Source organism: Musca domestica, unplaced genomic scaffold (genome assembly GCF_030504385.1).
Source record: "Musca domestica strain aabys unplaced genomic scaffold, Musca_domestica.polishedcontigs.V.1.1 9, whole genome shotgun sequence".
NCBI classification, from domain to species: Eukaryota; Metazoa; Arthropoda; class Insecta; order Diptera; family Muscidae; genus Musca; species Musca domestica.
The window spans coordinates 11,285,669-11,304,279 of NW_026712435.1; the positions used below are offsets into that span (position 1 = coordinate 11,285,669).

General features: G+C 35.7%; 1 protein-coding gene across 3 annotated transcripts in view; it reads right to left on the minus strand.

The window, feature by feature from the left end:
* Nucleotides 1-18,611, minus strand: part of LOC101892243 (bifunctional heparan sulfate N-deacetylase/N-sulfotransferase) — a 296,793-nt gene that overhangs the window by 192,534 nt on the left and 85,648 nt on the right. For all 3 annotated transcript variants that reach the window (XM_059131766.1, XM_005190000.4, XM_011296865.3), the window contains one exon: nt 16,904-16,967. The gene's annotated coding sequence lies outside the window, so the exon portion shown is untranslated. The remainder of the gene's footprint in view (nt 1-16,903; nt 16,968-18,611) is intronic.

Here is an 18,611-nt window from a genome sequence, read left to right on the forward strand (position 1 = left end):
CATCAAATGAGTCAATTTACTTTAAAAACCAATCAATGATAATTTATCGAGGAAAAACAATGAGCTTTAATACCAGCAAAACATGTCGGCCATAAAAATGCTACACTACAAAGGAAATCGAATATTAACATTTGTTAAAAATCGCAATTGATGGAATTCTTGGAAATAACAGGAGCCCTGGTGTAGCGACAAAAAATGATATTGTTTTTAACGAACAGATGGAAGAATTAAGGTAAACAGAACCAGGCACACACACATGCACCAAGAGATAATATCCAAAAAATTAACTTCAATTTATTTTCATTTGACTGTCGAAAAAAAAACAACAAAAAAAAATATCATGGCAACTATTTGTGTTCAGAATTCATATCTGCCATTGGCAAAAGGTATGGATGACAGCCAAAAAAAGGAAAAAATAAAAAGAATATGGTATTATCCTTAACTGATATCGTTACACAAATAATGTCACAGCAACGTTTGTGATTCGGCAAAAACAAATTCTGCGAAAAAAATAAACTCATTTTCAGTTCAGTTCGTTTCAAATGCAACAACCAGCGATTTTTTTTTTGGCTGTAACCCTTTGGCGCCAATTCAAATATGATTTCGTTTTTTTTTTTTTCTCTCTTTTTACAGCGTTGGAGTGTTTTTCATTGGCTATTACTACACATCGTAAAGGTGGGCTGTTTGTGTGTGTATGTTTTATTGCAACAACTTTTGGCATGATAAAACAATTTATTTGGATATAAAAATGCATGGTCGTCCAAAAGAAGTAATAAACAATGGTAATAAACAATGGTCAAATTGAACATCACAAAGACCTTGGTTTAACAAGCATGCTTAAGTTGGCTCGAAATTTGATTTTTTTTTTTTCAAAACAATCACAATAATATATACGCGATTAGCGGCAAATGTATTACTTAATTTACTATCAAATATATGTTAATATTATTGCGTAATAGGGGGTAAGGTAATACCACCCGATAAAAAGTCTCCTAATGGGCCTTACTGTTAAAATATGAATTTTCAAAAAGTCGAATATGAACTTTTTTAATTTTGTGGGCCTCTGAGAAGATCTTACATCAATGGAAATCTAAGGAAGTTCAAAATCAACGACAAATTTCATTAATATAACGTAAAATAGTATCCATATTATGAAGATTTTTTGAGTGTAGCTTGTGTTTTTCGAAGCCCATTTGTGTACATGCCACTAGAATTGATATCTTTAGAAGAAAATGCCGAAGTTCTCATTTTTTTAGTTTTGCCTGTATACGTTTTGGGATTTAATTTACTTATAATTACACAAGTTTCATACATTTAAAGAAAAAAAAAATGAAAAAATCATTTCTTTTGTAACACTGAACGAGAAAATGCATTTTTTAATAATTACGGGGAATATTCTGCCGATTATGAAAGTAGAGCCAAACAATTCAAAAAGTATCAGTCAGTTTTCCAACAGATGTAAACCTTTAGCCACTGTTCGATTATTTAAATATATTTTGAATTTTGTTGTGATTATTCAAATAGTTGAGCCTCTATGGAGTAGGTTCCGAAGGAATGGACCAATGTTGTCAATTTCGTATTGGACCTAAATACAGGGTGAGATGAAAAATATGCAACCAAATTCAGACTGCTTTTATTTCTAAGCCACTCGTCCGACTGCTGTTTAAATTATTCCAGCGACCACTCATTATATTGTTTACAAGCGTACAAAACCATTTTGGTATGAATTTTCCAGAAAAGAAGTTCAAGCGTGATAGTGTGATTTCTTTATATTTGGCTGGAAAACCACAAGTGGCTATCGTTAGAGTACTCTAGCATAAAAAATGTGCATAAATCTATTATGTCTCGTACCATCGCTCGTTACCGTGATACTGGTAGTGCAGCCCGACGTCAAGGAAGTGGACGGAAGAAAACAGCAACATCAGCAGAAATGGTTCGAAAAATAAAGAAGCGATTGATAGAAACCCGCGTCGCAGTGGCCGAAAATGGCTCGTGAGCTGAACATATCGCAATATTCCATTCGGCAAATATTGAAAAATGAGCTCGGGGTAAATCCATTGAAATTTCAAAAAGTGCAAGAACTTACACCGCAACAGAAAGAAAATAGACTCAAAAGAACTAAAGAGTTGCTTCGCTTGGCCAAAAGTGGTGAACCACCGAATTTGGTTTCCTCTGAGGAGAAAACATTCGCCACAGTTGTCCAGCAGTTTGTAAACAAACAAAATGATCATGTTTACTTGCCAAAGAGGTCAACTGAAAATGTTCACCCTCGGTTGACCACCAGAACTCAAGCGCCGGCCATGGTGATAGTGTAGGCCTCCATAACAGCCGCTGGTCGCTCTCCGCTCGTATAAATCGACCGCGGCATCAGAATAAATGCCGAATATTATCGCGAAAATATTCTGGAGGGTGTATTAAAGCCATGAGCACGCAAACATTTTGGCCGCAGACCTTGGACATTCCAACAGGACTCAGCACCATCGCACTCAGCACGCGCCACCCAAGAATGTTTACAAAATGAGGTTCCTCGCTTAATTTCCAGCGCACAACGGCCACCAAAATCTCCGGATACCAATCCGTTGGACTATTGTGTCTGGAGTATTTTTGAAAGCAGGGTTGGTACTAAAAATTACCAAAGTGTCGATCACCTCAAGCTAGTGCTTCACCGGGAATGAGCCAAAATACCGCAGAACAACATGCGGGCCAAAGGTGAACAATTCGAACAAATCTAAACCTATTCTAAAATTTGATGCTATTTTCGACATTTTTTGCTTTCATTCAGTAAAATTTAAAAAAAATGTAAAAATTATGGTGTTTGACTTTGTTGCAGTTAGCGAGTTAGCGTTAGTATTGCGATGTCCTAATTTGGTCGAAATCGGTTAATCTCTTCGAGAGTAAGCTAAATCGACTTTAAATGTCTTGAAAGGGGCTTCTTCCAAAGAGAAGAAGTGTAAAAACCGTTACTATTTGAAGCCTTGAGATTTATCTTGATGCGAGTAGTCAATTCGTCCAAATTTGGTTCATCGTAATATTTCCATCAGACTTAGATCCAAAGCAAAGCCTTCTGGTACCATCCCTACAAAAGGTCGAAATTTTCAAATCAAAAAGATCTGTTGTGAACACTCTTTTCGGTACCTCCACTGTATATAAAATGGATCAGATAATCTTTAAATTTCGCACAATTCAACATTTCTATTAACACAAGATCTAGTGTGAAGGATGGATAGAACGGACCACTCCTTCTAGTACCTCCTTCACGGCGGGGTAACATTTGGAATAACCAATAAGCTATAAAAAGAGAAATGAGCATCCGATTCCTTTCAAACTGGGAATACACTAATGTTTGCACAAATACAAGATATCGGCAAATTCCTTCTGGTACCTCCCCCACAAAGGAGTCAAAATTTTCAATAACAAAACGCTCCTAAAATGAGATTCAGATTCTCTTCAAATTTCACACATCCCAATATTTTTCTAATACAGGATTTGGGGAGAAAATAATAAATATCGGTCCACAACTTCTGGTGACTTGCCACAAAGGGGTCAATAACTAAAACGATAATAAAATGCGTAAAAAACATTCGATTTTTTGTAAACTTCACACATTCCAATATTTCTACTCATACAATATCTGATGTGAATGTGATATAGGGTGAGATAAAAAAAAACTGCAACAAAGCCAATCGCCATAATTTAATTTTTTTTTTTTTTAATTTTATCGAGTGAAAGCAAAAAATGTCGGAAATAGTTTAAAATTTTAAAATAAGTTTAGATTTGTTCGAATTGGTCAGCTTTGGCACGAATTTTGGCCTTCAAATGGCTAGTAAGACCATCACACGCTGCCCGAATGGTGCTCTGGAGTATTTTGGCCTATTCCCGGCGAAGCGCTTGCTTGAGGTGATCAACACTTTGCTATTTTTTAGAGCCAACCTTGCTTTCCAAAATACTCCAGACACAATAGTCCAACGGATTGGTATCCGGAGATTTTGGTGGTTATTGTGCGCTGCGTGCCCAAGGCTTTAATACACCTTCCAGAATATTTTCGCTATAATATTAGGCATTTATTCTGATGCCACGGTTGATTAATATGAGCGGAGAGCAACCATCGGCTGTTATGGCGGCCCACACCATCACCATGGCCGGCGCTTGAGTTCTGGTGGCCAACCGAAGGTGCACATTTTCAGTTGACCTCTTTGGCAAGTAAACACGATAATTTTGTTTGTTTACAAACTGCTGGACAACAAATGTTTTTTCATCGGAGAAAAACCAAATATCAGCCCACTCCTTCCGGTACCTCTCCCACAAAGGGTAACAATTTTCAACATTTATATCTCTCTCAGAATAAAGTCAGATACGAAATTATGTTCCATATTGTTAAAATCGCATACTGTATGCCGGCACTTAATTTTCTTCATGTAACCAACTAGCTTCCCCTACATGTCTCCACCTCAACGCTTTATTGCACGTGACGAACAGAGCTCTATATTTTGTCAAATTTGTTTTCATTAAATTTACCAAATTGGATACTATTTTGTATCACATGTCCATAATGATACCCATTCGACATAAATAAGTCTGAAGTCCTTTTTTTTGGCGACCTTAACTTGTTTTAAATTACTTTAGTTTTCATTTTGGCTAAAAGTTGAGTTTGTTGCTGCTTTTTTTCTATTTTTTCTGTGGCTTTTTATTGCAAACAATGCCATATTGTCAATGGCAGTGACAATATGACGCCTTCAATGTGCATTTGGAAAAAAGGAAAAACAATGAAAAAAAAACCGAAAAAAAACTTGTGGCAAACTCTGTGGCACATGGCACACGGCATGTGGCTTATGGTTGCAAAAATATGAATGGATGAATGGTAAAATGGATTATAAATTCTAGTTGTTGTTGTTGTTGGTCTGTTGTCAATGCCTTTTGCCGTGAATCAATGGGCCTCGACAAAGGAATTTCCTAAAAACTAACACACCATCAGATTCGACAGGAACAAGTGCCCTGCGAAATGGTTACCGAAAACTAAAACGAATTATGGAGCGGAGAAAAAGGGAAGTGAAACGTGGTGGGACACGTTCCCCCTTCGCGCTCAACAATTGTGAATAACAAACAAAGCCTTTTTTACGTCGTTGTTTTTAGAAACGCTTATTTTTTGCATTCCGTTTCTTTGGCAGTTGTCCATTTTTTAGCCGCACACAAAACCAAATCAATGGTGGGAAACTGTGGATTTCTTCCTTTTTTGCCTCTGTTTCCTCTTTTTAAAAATACAACTTTGTTTTTGCTGTTTTATTTTAATTGTCATACTTAATGTAGAACAGCACACAAAAGCCTTTAAATAACTCAAGTTGAACCTTTGGCTGGCACAAAGAGAACGAGAGCAGAAAGGAGAACAACAATTCCCTATAAAGGACATTGTTGGGGCACATGAATGGCAAGAGGAACTGGAAAACTCAAGCGTAAAATGAAATTCTATAAGTTTTCACATTTTCACGAAAAAAGAACGAATAAAAATTGTATTGAACACATTGGCATCGGCATTGGCACATTCAATAGCAAGCGGCCGTTCGTTCCAATCCTCCATCATTGGAGGAAAGCAACGAGCGTCCGTTGGCTCGTTGTTCTTAATTTGGAAACTGTTCTTAATTTTAATGGCAAAAGTTAGTCTCTTCCGCTGCGAAAATGCCAGCCGTCGCGGTCTTTTTAGCAAATTTTGTTGCAGACGAAACTTTTCCGATTACAGAGCGATACTTGTCGTCGTCGTCGCTCACAGTCATCGAACGTTGAGATGAGGTTAAAAGAAAATATTAAATTTTGTTATTCTTAAACGTAATTAAATATCAATAAATTAAGAAACTATAATTCCTATCCTAATGACACTTATTTGACAAGTGGAACAAAGTTTTACAGCAAAGCTTAATTAGAAAACTTACAACATTAGTATATCCTTGTCAATCGAAACAACCGGAGGACACTTGCCAGGCTGTCGAAAAATAAATATGTTAAGGACTTTATAATCGTACTATTTTTTATACCCTCAGCCATACGGCTACAGAGGGTATATATCATTTGATACGGTCAAAACGTGCGTAGTCGAAATAACGGTTTTACACCCTAGATCTCTTTGGACCAAATCCGTTTCAAAACATTTGGAGTCGATCTATCGATATCCGTCCGTTTGTTTGTCTGTCTGACTGGTGCACACGATAACTCTCGAAGGGAGTATCCGATTCGGCCCAAACTTATACATCGTAATTTTATTATCAAACTTAGATCAAGTTTGGATATGGGCTATATAGGTCCACTCCTTCTGGTACCACCACCAGAATGCACAAAAGTGAAAGGAAAATCCGATTTTGCTCCAACTTTGCAAATACCAACATTTGCATCCCTGCTAGGTCAGGTGCGAAAATGGACAATATCAATCCACTATATCAAGTACCTCTTATGAAATGTGAAGTAAGAGTCTGATTGTCTTCACATTAAACACCTCACAATATTTTTATTAACCAAAGGTCCAGTGTGAGAATGGATAATGTCGGTCCACTCCATCAACTACCTTCCCCTCAAAGCGTCAAAATTTTGAACAATTAAAACTCTTATAAAATGTGATGTAAGAGTCCGAGTGACTTCAAAACACACACAGCAATATATTGTTATTAGTTCAAGGTCTGGTCAGAACATGAAATATATTGATCCACTCCTTCTGGTACCTCCCCACATAGGGTCAAAATTTTGAATATTCATGAAGCTCATAAAACACGAAATTAACGTCCTATTCCATTCAGCCTTCGCATATCTCAATATTTACATTAACACAAATATCAATATTTTCATCAAAAATCAAAAAAGATCGGACCATTCCTTCAGCTATCTCCCCCACAAACGGTTAAAATTTCGAATAACAAAAACGATCATAAAATCCGAAATTACAATCCGGTTACTTCAAATTACACACATCACAATATTTTTAATAACCCAAGTACTGGTGTGAAAATGGAATATATCTGGTACGTAACGAATTTGGAAATTTTCAAAAAATAAAATCCGCTAAAAATTCTGTTAAAATCTTAAAAATACCGAATATAGCCGTTAAATTGGGGTGTATACGACGTGGACCTACATAGGTATTGTTTGTTATTAACCATTACCATATTAAAAACGAGTATAATGTAGCATCTTCAAAATACCGTATATAGGGAGGTACCGTTATTGGAGAAGACCTGGACCTGCATAAACAATTTTCTGTCACGGGCATCACGACATCTGTACCTGGAATTTTCTGTCACAGACTGTAGTTCCTATTACGAACTCTAATTACGTAATTTGAATCAATTCCGGTGAATAATGTCGCTAAAATCATCAAAATACCGAATATCGGGAGGTACCGTTATATGGGACTATGTGAAAACGTGGACCTACATAGCCCATTTACGAACTTAACCTGCCTACTGGCAAAACAAACATGTGTGCACAATTTTAGTCTTTTATCTCAATTCGTTCGAAAGATAGCGTGATTACAACAGACAGACGGACGTACATCACGAAATCGACTTAGAATTTTACGCTGATCAAGAATATATATACTTTGTTGGGTCTGACATGAGTATTTCGAGGAGATACAAATGGAATGACAAAGTTAATATACCCTCCATAGTATGGTGGAGGGTATAAAAAAGACCATCAAATCCGAAATAAGCATCCGGTTCTCTTAAAATTACAAACATCGCAATATTTTTTTTTAGCCAAGGTCTAATATGAACGGAATATATAGGTCCACGCCTTCTGGACATACCAATATTTGCAGATACCAATATTTTATCTGTATAAGTTTGAAGAATGAAAATGGAATAATAATAATAAATCCACATTTTGGCATGTTTGGCACGTTGTAATATTTATTGCAGTCTTAGGTCAGATAGGAATTGGTCAATATTATATGCAGCATACATCTGTGGGCGAAACCGACAAATAATATTCTAATTGTTTTTCGAAATTTTGATGTTCGACTATCTAGTAGGTAATGAGATTTTTGCGGAAAAGCCAGGACTGTCGGTACACCAGTGCAGTGAACATAACTTTAAATTTCATATTAGTCTCCCAACTCTAGTACTGAAAGTTAAAAGAGGTGCTGTCAAATCGGGACATTTCATTCCATTGCAGCTAATTGCCACCATGTAACATTTACTGTCAGGAAAAAATCCTTTTTTTTTTGACAACCACAATTTCCCCCACTTAGGAACATATGTGTCCTCTTACGAAGAATGTGCTGGGTGTATGTGTCTGCGTGTGTCGAAAATGGGAGCCCATTATTATGGTGCCGGTTACAAATTACAAACAAACTGGTCCAGCCAACACAAATTACACTTACAACACTTATATTCACTGGCCTTCATCAACATAACACTCTGGAATGACCCTTCGTCTTCCAATCTTTTTTTTGTGCATCTACGCTACGCTGTTAACAAACATTTACTACATCTGTGACAAAATGTGATAAATGACTGGGCAGACGAAGTCATTCATACGAGCTGACCGAAAAGACAGAACAAAATGAGAAATTGTAAATTTTGATGGTGTGAAATGGTGTAAACGTTTTATTAAAGGCGACCATATTCGATGGAGATTTTGAAAGGGTTAAAAAGGGAGTACTAATGAATTTGTTGCAGCATCTAAGCCAACCTTGCCACTTTTAAAAATATTTTTTTATAAATTTCCCTTAAAAAAGACGGTCTATCTGGGATATGCATAAAAAGTTATGAGTATTACCGGACCAGAAAAAGTGTCAATCGAATAGTAGCATAAAACAATTCTGCCAGATTCTTCTGAAAAGAAAATAATTTAATTCTTCCAGACCAAGTAATCTGGACAGGATGTAAAGTGCAACATTAGATCTCTGCAGAAGCAGTCATCGGCGATGCAATGAGGTCTTTGTAGACCACCCTTTATGCTCATCAAATAGAGTTTGAGATTAGATATCCATTACCACGATACAATAATACGGGTCACTATGGGAATAGCTAGCTTATGTGTATGTCCGCCAGGAATTACGGCGAATTTTGAACCTAGTGAATTATTTTATCCCTTTATTTATGTTCCTTTATTAAGTCTCTGTATTCGGTATTTTCTTGATTGTAGCCACATTAATAGCTAATATTTTTTCCGGCTGAAAAGTTTCAATATACTTCTCCAATTTACGTACCTCCCAATATTAGGTTTTTTATGATTTAAGTCACATTTCCTAAGGGATCTGTTTCAGATTTCGTATATGGAGTTCGTACCATGGGAACGTTTTATATAGGTCCACGTTTTCCTAAATCACTCAGATAATGGTACCTTCTGATATTTGATGGTATCTGAGGTTGAGATATGGAGATTTTTTGCGACATTATAGATATATAGAATTTTTTTCGATTTTGGTATTGGAAGATCTTACTGGATACTACAACCCATGACATAAAATTGTCTTTTCGATCAGATAGACCTTTGTATACCCTCCACATCTATGTTTATCAAAGTAAAATGAAATAAAGAAAGAAGTAGAATACGTTAACTTAGAACATCAATCCGTTCTCATTAATTTTTAAAAAATAACCCAAACAGCAAAAGCCATATTATAATCTAATTTGGTTGAAAATTGTGGCAGAAACCTTTAAAACACGGAAAATCGGAAGGTACTGTTATATGGAGCTATACCTACTAGTGAACATGCAGCGAAAATTTTTTGCAGGGAGAGAACAGACACTTCAAGAACCCCAAATGCGAAGTTCCGGCTGATTTGGTTGGAAATTTTGGCAGAAACCTTGAAAATACTGAAAATAGGGAGTTACCGTCATATAGCGGCTTTACCAATTAATAGACTTAAATCAAACATTTTTTGCAAGGAGAGAACAGACCTACCAAGAACACCAAATGTAAAGTTTCATCTAATTTGTTGGAAATTTTGGCAGAAACCTTCAAAATATCGAAAATCTGGTTATACCGCAAAAATAATCGGAAATAGCATCAAATTTTAGAATAAGTTTTGATTTGTTCGAATTGGTCACCTTTGGCACGAATTATGGCCTTCAAACGGCCAATGCAACCGTCACACGCTGCCCGAACGTTGCTCTGCGGTACTTTGGCCCATTCCCGGCGAAGCGCTTGGTATTTTTTTGTGCCAACCTTGCTTTCCATAATACTCCAGACACAATAGTCAAACGGATTGTTATCCGGAAATTTTGATAGCCATTATGAGCTGGAAATGAAGCGAGGAACCTCAGCACGTGCTGAGTTCGATGGTACTAAGTCCTGTTGGACTGTCCAAGGTCTGCAGCCAAAATATTTGCGTGACCAAGGCTTTAATACCCCATCCAGAATATTTTCGCGATAATATTCGGCATTTATTCTGATGCCACGGTCGATACGAGCGGAGAGCGACTATCGGCTGTTATGGCGGCCCACACCATCGCCATGGCCGGCACTTGAGTTCTGGTGGCCAACCGGTGCACATTTTCATCCGACATCTTTGGTAAGTAAACACGATCATTTTGTTTGTTTACAACCTGCTGAAGAACAGATGTTTTCTCATCGGAGAAAACCGAATTCGGCAGGGAAACAACTCTTTTGAGTCTAATTTCTTTCTGTTGCTGTGTAAGTTCTTGCATTTTTTGGAATTTCAATGGCTCTGCCCCAAACTCATTTTTCAACATTTGCCGAATGGAAAATTGCGATATGTTTAGCTCACGAGCCATTTTCGGCCACTGCGACGCGGGTTTCGATCAAGTCGCCTAATTACTTTTCAAACCATTTCTGCCTATATTGCTGTTTTCTTCCGTCCACTTCCTTGCCGGCTACGCTACTAGTATCACGGTAACGAGCGATGGTACGAGACAAAAAAGATTTATTCACATTTAAATGCTGAAGCACTCCAGCACACGATAGCCACTTGTGGTTTTCCAGCCAAATATAAAGAAATCACACTACCACGCTTGAATTCCATCACGAATAAGTTCTGAAACACTTTTGGAAGTTCTGAAACACTTTTGGAAATTGACAAGAACCCCAAATGTCAAGTTCCAGCTGATTTGGTTGGAAATTTTGGCAAAAACCTTTAAAATGCCGAAAATCTGGTGGCATCGTTATATAGGGGCTATTATTTAATACCAATCAGCCTACATATAATATAAGCCTTTGTGGCAAATTTCATTCTCCCTAGATTAAATAGTGTGGACTCTATCGTGAATTCAACAGACAGGCAGACAGACAGACATCGCCTTATAATTTTATTCTGATCAGGAATAAATACTTTTTGGGGTCTCCGGCGAATGTTTCGAGATGTTGCAAACGGAATGACAAATTTAATATAGCCTCCATTGTATGTGGAGGGTATAAAAACTTAAAATAGTTCTACTCGCTTTTTTATTAGTCATATCGACCAGCAGACCTGATTGTAACCCTCTGGAAAGTTCTACTTTGAATTGATGGTCATTTGTGCACCCTTATACTTTTTGGTGTGCACAAATTTGATGAATTTGATGAAAAAGCAGTAGTGAGTAAATCATCAAAGAAGCTGTAGGAGTATAGCTTCTTTGATGATTTACTCACAACTGTTTTTTGATCAAATTCGAGAGGTCCACCCTATCTTTTGCACAATTTCAAGCAAATCCACAAATTTATAACGGCAACATTTAGTTGGAGTGGTGTAAGGGCATGGCCTTAACTTAAGACAATATTTATTTAACATCACCCTTAAGATATTCTCATTGGAATATTTCAATATTTTCTCCCTTGGAATACAGTCTACAAAGTAATGCGCACGTAAATCAATACGACATCTGTTTGTTTTACGGCTTTCAGTGCAAGTTAATATTACACACACATCAGTTGAAATACCTCAAGAACACATTCCCCCTCCTTACTCCATACAACCTTGTTGTGGTGGTTATTGCCGTTTGATTCTACCATGCCCAGGTTGGGCATTAATTTTCTGGAAATTGCATTGTGGCCAAAAGTGTTTATCCACTGACCACAAGGAGGAAATGCAGCAACAATGTGACGTCGTTGTGCACATATCGACAGTCATTGCAACAGACAATTAATTACCTGTAATTGATTCCGTAAGCAGTGGCATTTAATAATAAACTGAAACATTTACTCTACGGAATGTTGAAACGAGTTTTTGGAGAAGGGATAATCGATAGTACTTTCGGTTAGTTTGTTATCAACCACAATGGCTAGCCATAGAATTATTAACTTGAGGCGGAAGCAACAACAAAACGTTTTGAAAGATTCCAAAGTTCATTGGATACTAGTAATAAGGCAAAAGGGTAAGGAGACTTGGTTTAGTAGGTAACAACAAAAACAAAATGGAATCTGCACTAATAGAACCTACAGCATATGGTGTGGTAGATACATATCATAAAGGTATGAGGAGTGTGGAGGATGGATTATTATTACACTGGCTGCTACGCTCGAGCATACATACATTTCTGTTAGAAAATCCTTGGCAAGTTGATTTTAACTACCCTGCAGAAAACGGTGGAGGTATTGATGAACTGCGAGTGGTGCTACACTGATGAAAAAGTCAGTAGTATCAATGGTTGTAGGCGGCGAGTACTGCTTGACTACTCGCAAGTGCTGCACTGTTTTTTTTTATAATCGCATATATTGGTAACACTGTCAGCATCTGATTATGCTTATTTGTGATTTGTGTTTTGTGCATTTTGTGGACTTGCAAGTAAAATATTTGTTTTTTTAAGTGAAAAAGAAAAGAAAAAAAAAATATTGTTTTGAAATAAAAATAGCTGAATGAAAACAAAATCTGTCTTTCATTCTTTTAATTATTCGCAATGGCAATGCGAATAATTACGATCGTGCAGTATGTTCAGTTACTTTCTTTCAATGGCGACTGATGCAAAATTCAGCAGTCGCTCACCCCTCACAGAGCGCTGCAAAAGCGAGTACTGATTTTCACACGACAGTCCAGTGTAAAAGTCAGCAGCTCTTACCGTTAACGGGGAAATGAAGAGCGAGTGGTCGGTATCGCTTGGCGAGTACTCGAGCAGCACTGCGGTACTACTCTTTTTTTCTGAAGGGTATCTTCAATTACTCACACACATGTATGTGCATATCCACCACCTATGCATGTAGATCCCCTGTTGTAACAATCACAAGCATTCAAGGGGCCTACACATGATTCCCCAGGCTCTTTTTATTATTCCTATTTGTTTTTGAATTTTAAACACTTTTGCTTTAGGACAACTAGGTACCTATGAATGTATGTTTCGAGCAAAAAATCTTCTGCGTTTGTTTCAATAACAACGCCATATGTTTGCAACCATGGAGTGCCGTTCTCTTTTCTTTTTTTTTTTGGCAAATATTCCATTGGGCTTAGCAATTCAAATGAAACAGCTTTTACAAATTCATTCCAATACAACACAAAAACAGTGGCAACAACAAAAACAACACACACACACCCCCAGTTCGAACAAATTTTACTCGGAACATACAACCGAAAAAAAAAAAAACAATACGCAATCCCCTTAGGCTACCCAACTAGATACCTTCTCCCAGTGAACCAGGATTAGTAAATTGTCAGAAGACAAGTTAAAAGAAATTTAACTATAGACTGCACCTGAAATTGGGATATTCCTAGTAAAAAGGATGATGATGACGAAAATAGAGATAAACAACATTATGCAAGTGATAATCTAAAATAGGGTAAGTGTACCTAAGTTCGGCATGTCCCAGTAGTCGGCACTTTTTATTTTCAAACCCAAATAAATGATACTTTTATAACTAAATGTATTTTGTTTACTTCAAATATGTTGTCAGCTATCTTTGTGTACAATTTCGCTAAAAAAAAAGATGATTTATTCTAATAAAAATTAAATTTTTGTCTTTGAAGGTCCTCAACAATCCATATTCTTAAGAAAAGTACAATAAAGACGTCGATTCAGTTTAACTAAACAAAAATATTATATTTTCATGAATTAATTTATTATTATTATTAATTATTCTTACAAAAAAATTGGTATGCCGACTGTTGGGACATGCCATACCGACAATTGGCAAGTGGTGCCGACTACTGGCAAAAAAGCATTGTTTTAATAAAACTACAAATTTATGAAATTTAATAAAAAGTTATTAAAACTTTATTTATTATTGCAAAAACTATACAAAATTTCGAATCTGAATAAATTAACTTTGTAATAATTGAAAATTTCCATTCAGAATTGTGGTCGATTAAAAACGCGAAAATCCTAAAAGTGTCGACTACTGGTACACTTACCCTATTCTTCGAAAAAAAAAAAAACAAAAGTCAAAGAGTTTACCTCAACCCGATTGCAGTTCGTTGAGTATTTGGGTTTGTGTCGCAGTGGAAATCCAAATTTAGTTGCACTGAACAAAAATTTGATTATTCAAAGGAACTGTGGTTATTGGAGAATATTGGGATTCCGACTAATCTCAAAATAAATTTAATTGACATCATGTTCATATTTTTCTAGGTTTGCCGATAAACTACAGTTGTGAGGCCACAATTATGGTGTGGCCTATCTTTATACTTACGTAAATTCAATATGATTTCATTAAAATCATAATTATAAGAGAATTTTGTAACAAAGGATTTTGAAAAAAAGGAGTCCCTACCGATTTATTTTTTAATTGTTATTTTAGCGCTATTTAAAACAAGTTGAAGACCATCAGTCGGTTTTGCCAACAGATGTATACCCCCAGCTTTGGGTTATGATTATTCTAACTGTTGAACCTATATGGGGGAGTTTCTGTAGCAGCTAGACAATATTGTCCAATCCAATTCCAGACGAAAGGGCTGAAGCTAGAATCTTAAAATGTTGCATGAGGTTTAGTCTTGGTGTGTTGCCGCGTAATAAGGTTGTGTTTTTGGAAAGTCGTCCTAATCGGGTACAAAACAGGTACCAAATGTACATAAAAACTGAGTACTCTCTATTGGACAAACGGAATGAGTTAGAATTCTTAAATTTAGAATGAGACTCACTGATGAATTGCAGGTGCACCGAAAGTGTTTTTTTCCAAATTCAAACTTTATGGTTATGATAAGTTCTTAAATGGTACTAAATTTCTAAAATGGTACCATTTGGTATTTTATGAACGAACAGAGCTTAAAACTGAAAATTTGGTGCGCTAATCAAGATTGAAAAGTATGTATGTAAAATTTGGAAATGTGCACTAAGTGTGGGAACTGTGATAAATGGTACTGAATTTGGAACAATATGGTTTTGGGTGAACAGACAGAGCTTGAAATGAAAATTTGGTATTAGGGCCGCTGGTCATAGGACAGGGTGGGTTCGGGAATGTGATTTTAATTCTACGACAAGAACGGAATGGAACATGGGTTGAAGGGATAGAGATAAAATGCTGAAATTTGATATATAAATTGCTGATCTGTGTTTGGGATTAGCGCTGATTAGAAAACGCATCCTATATTTGTACGAAAAGTACTAAATGGTGCTATATTTTGTATTGGTATTCTTAAAATTTTTATATTGAGGTCTCTGTTGGTATCTATAGTTGTACAAAAAGTACTAAATAGTACTTAATTTGATCGTGGCTGAAGGAATAGAGCTAAAATCCTGAAATTTGATATGGATGTCACTGTTGGTGCGTCTAGTTGAGAGAAGGAGGTGATATTGGAAAAATACTATAATTGTATACAAATTGGTTATTGTGAGGAGCTGAAATCCCATAGACGAGCTGAAGGCCCAACGAGTCTATTTCCATTTAAGAGCTGGTATAAAGGTCAGGGAGTCTATTTCCATAAACGACCTGCTGGAAAGGCCAGGGTGTCCATTTCCATAAACGATCTGCTGGAACGGCCAGGGAGTATATTTCCATAGACGGGCTGCTGGAAAGGCCACGAAGTCTTTTTCCATAGACAAGCTGCTGAAAATTCAATGGAGTCTATTTCCATAGACAAGCATACTAATGTCTAAAGAGTGGTCTGATAATGTGTATTAAGATTAAATAAGCAATCTAGCTTTAACAGTCAAACCCGCTAGGTTTGGCTATGATCGGATTTGTGTATCTTAAGCACAAAACAAGATCTTGTTGTGAAATAAAATTTGAAGAAAATTATATATTGATTTTCCACTTTAATGGAGTTAAATTCGACCGAGTGCAACTTTTGATACAATCCGCTATTTTGAAAGTAGCACATTTAAAAATATGTCATTTATTGAGATCTATCGAAAACAATAAAAATGGCGAATATCGGGAGGAACCTTTATATTGGGGTTTAAATGATTATTTTCATGAGTTACAAACGGAATGACTAACTTAATATACCCTTGTTGGCGGGGGAGGACAGGTCAGTAGACCAATATTGTCCGTTTTGATACTTACCCATGGCCAGCCGAGGCAGCCATTTGAATGATATTATTTTCCATAAGTCGAAAGGATTGTACTTTAAAACAATTAAGAATTTTGAGAAAATATTCAGATGCGTCAATAGCAATAGCAAAAAAAAAGTTGTTTGGCGGACCCTTTTGAACAATCAATCTGTTTTTCCCACTCGTAAATGTTTACCGCACCATCACAACTAACTTAGGACCAAATTTGCATTAATGTTACACTAACTAAGATTCCGGGATAATTGTTAATAGTAGGTCGCACAAAATTCTCTAATTGTGGTTGAGTTCACGGAAATTTCTTCTCTTAAATGACTTAAGTAATATTAATTTATTAATATCTCTCTCATAAGTTCCAAAATTATTTTTCAGGTGTAGTAATAATAGTTTTTGATTGTTGTGCATTTCCCAAAAATGCATTAGTTTAATTAAATAAAATATTATTATAAATAATACACACATCTAGAATTTGTGCATAATCCTTTAGTTATCATTAAAATGGCCAAAGCAAAAAAATATATGTATTGGGATTATATTTAATATCTTACCATTTGAATTGAAATGTTCATTTGATATTCAATGAGAATGCATTGGAGCATGGCTTCCGATAATCTGCAAAGCAAAGACAAAAAAATAACAAAATTGATAAATATGGGATAATAACACATATTAAAAAGTTGTCATAAATATGTTGATAGGTGGTGAGTGCATGCTGGGGGTAAATATTTGTGAAATTGTGATCTCAGAAAAATTTAAATACAAAAAAACAAAAAAACTTTTTTTTTTAAATTCAATACGATTGAGTTTTATTTAAGTTGGATAAGCGACACATAGAACGTACAAGATTGTTTGAAACAATCTGACAAAAAAAATATATAAAGAACAGAAACAGTAATAGACACGTTTATTTATTAGTGTTTATGTGTTTTATGATTAGACGCTTAAAATTCTACATTAGGTTTAGTGACAGCCATCGATACTCAGACAAAAAAACGTCTGAAACTAGGGGTCGTCAAATAAGGATTACGAAGATTTCAAAATGTATGTTACATATTTGCTACATATGAAAAACTAATATTAATTCGGTTATGTACTGCATTTATTAAAAACAATTGCTAAATGACTGAAAAAATCCTCGGTCGCTCTTAGGACTGCAAAACTATTATTTGGAAAATTTAATGCATTTCTCTTTGATTTGTTCTGTCCATGATCAACAACATTTTTTGCAAAAAAAAAAAAAAATCAAAATAAATAAATAAAAAAAATATATATACATATATATATTTTACGGTTTATTTCAGGAACTAAGCTGGACAAGTGAAAGTGCACTCAGAAGTTACCAATGAATTTCATGATTGTGTTGATGTTACGAAATCGAAACAAGGAGGAGATTCTACAAATGTGTGATAGATGAGTACAAAAAGAAAATAATAATAGAGTTAGAGTTTAGGTCTGGGCAGAAGCCTACCAATTTAGACGGTCATCGAAACATATTTACCGAGTAAAATAAGCCTTTTATGTCAAAAAATACGAATATTTTTGATACCGGCGAAATCACAAATACATCAATAGGTCACTTCTGGCCATTACAGTGTTGCTGATAGCCAAAATAGGTAAATCTATTTGTAAAAGAAGTTCTTATAAGTTAAGAACCGCACAATAATATTTTTTTTTTTTTTTTCAAATTTTGTCTTATTTTTATAACATGCAATTTTTTATATTTGACTTACACTTTTGAATTGTATATTTTGTATTTTTTTAACACCCTACAACGTTATGTGTTGAGGATATTATATTCAGGTCGCAATTGTTGTCCGAGCCTCATGAAATTTTGCAAGGTGGTAGTGTTAGGTTCAGAATTAAAGGCTATTGTTTTTGAATATGTACATTTAGGGGTTCAAATGGACCACAAAAATTAAAATTTTCCTAAATTTGCAGTCGCCTTACAGGTCTCAATTTAAAACCAATCGGCACGGAATTTCATTGAAAAGAGGTTTAATTCAGGTATGAACTCTAGCATTTTATATGACCATCGAATTATATTTAGCTGTAAAGTGGATCACAACCGTCGTGTGAAATTAATTAGAATACCTAACAACACTAGGGAGTGAGTAAATATTGGATAACATCTGGGTTGGGCTATATGGCATCGTTTCAAAAACAAAATCATTCAAAATGGATTTGGACATAAGGGGCCTTCCAACATATTGTAGTGTTGTAGGGTATCACATGGTCGGCCAGACACGACTATATGCT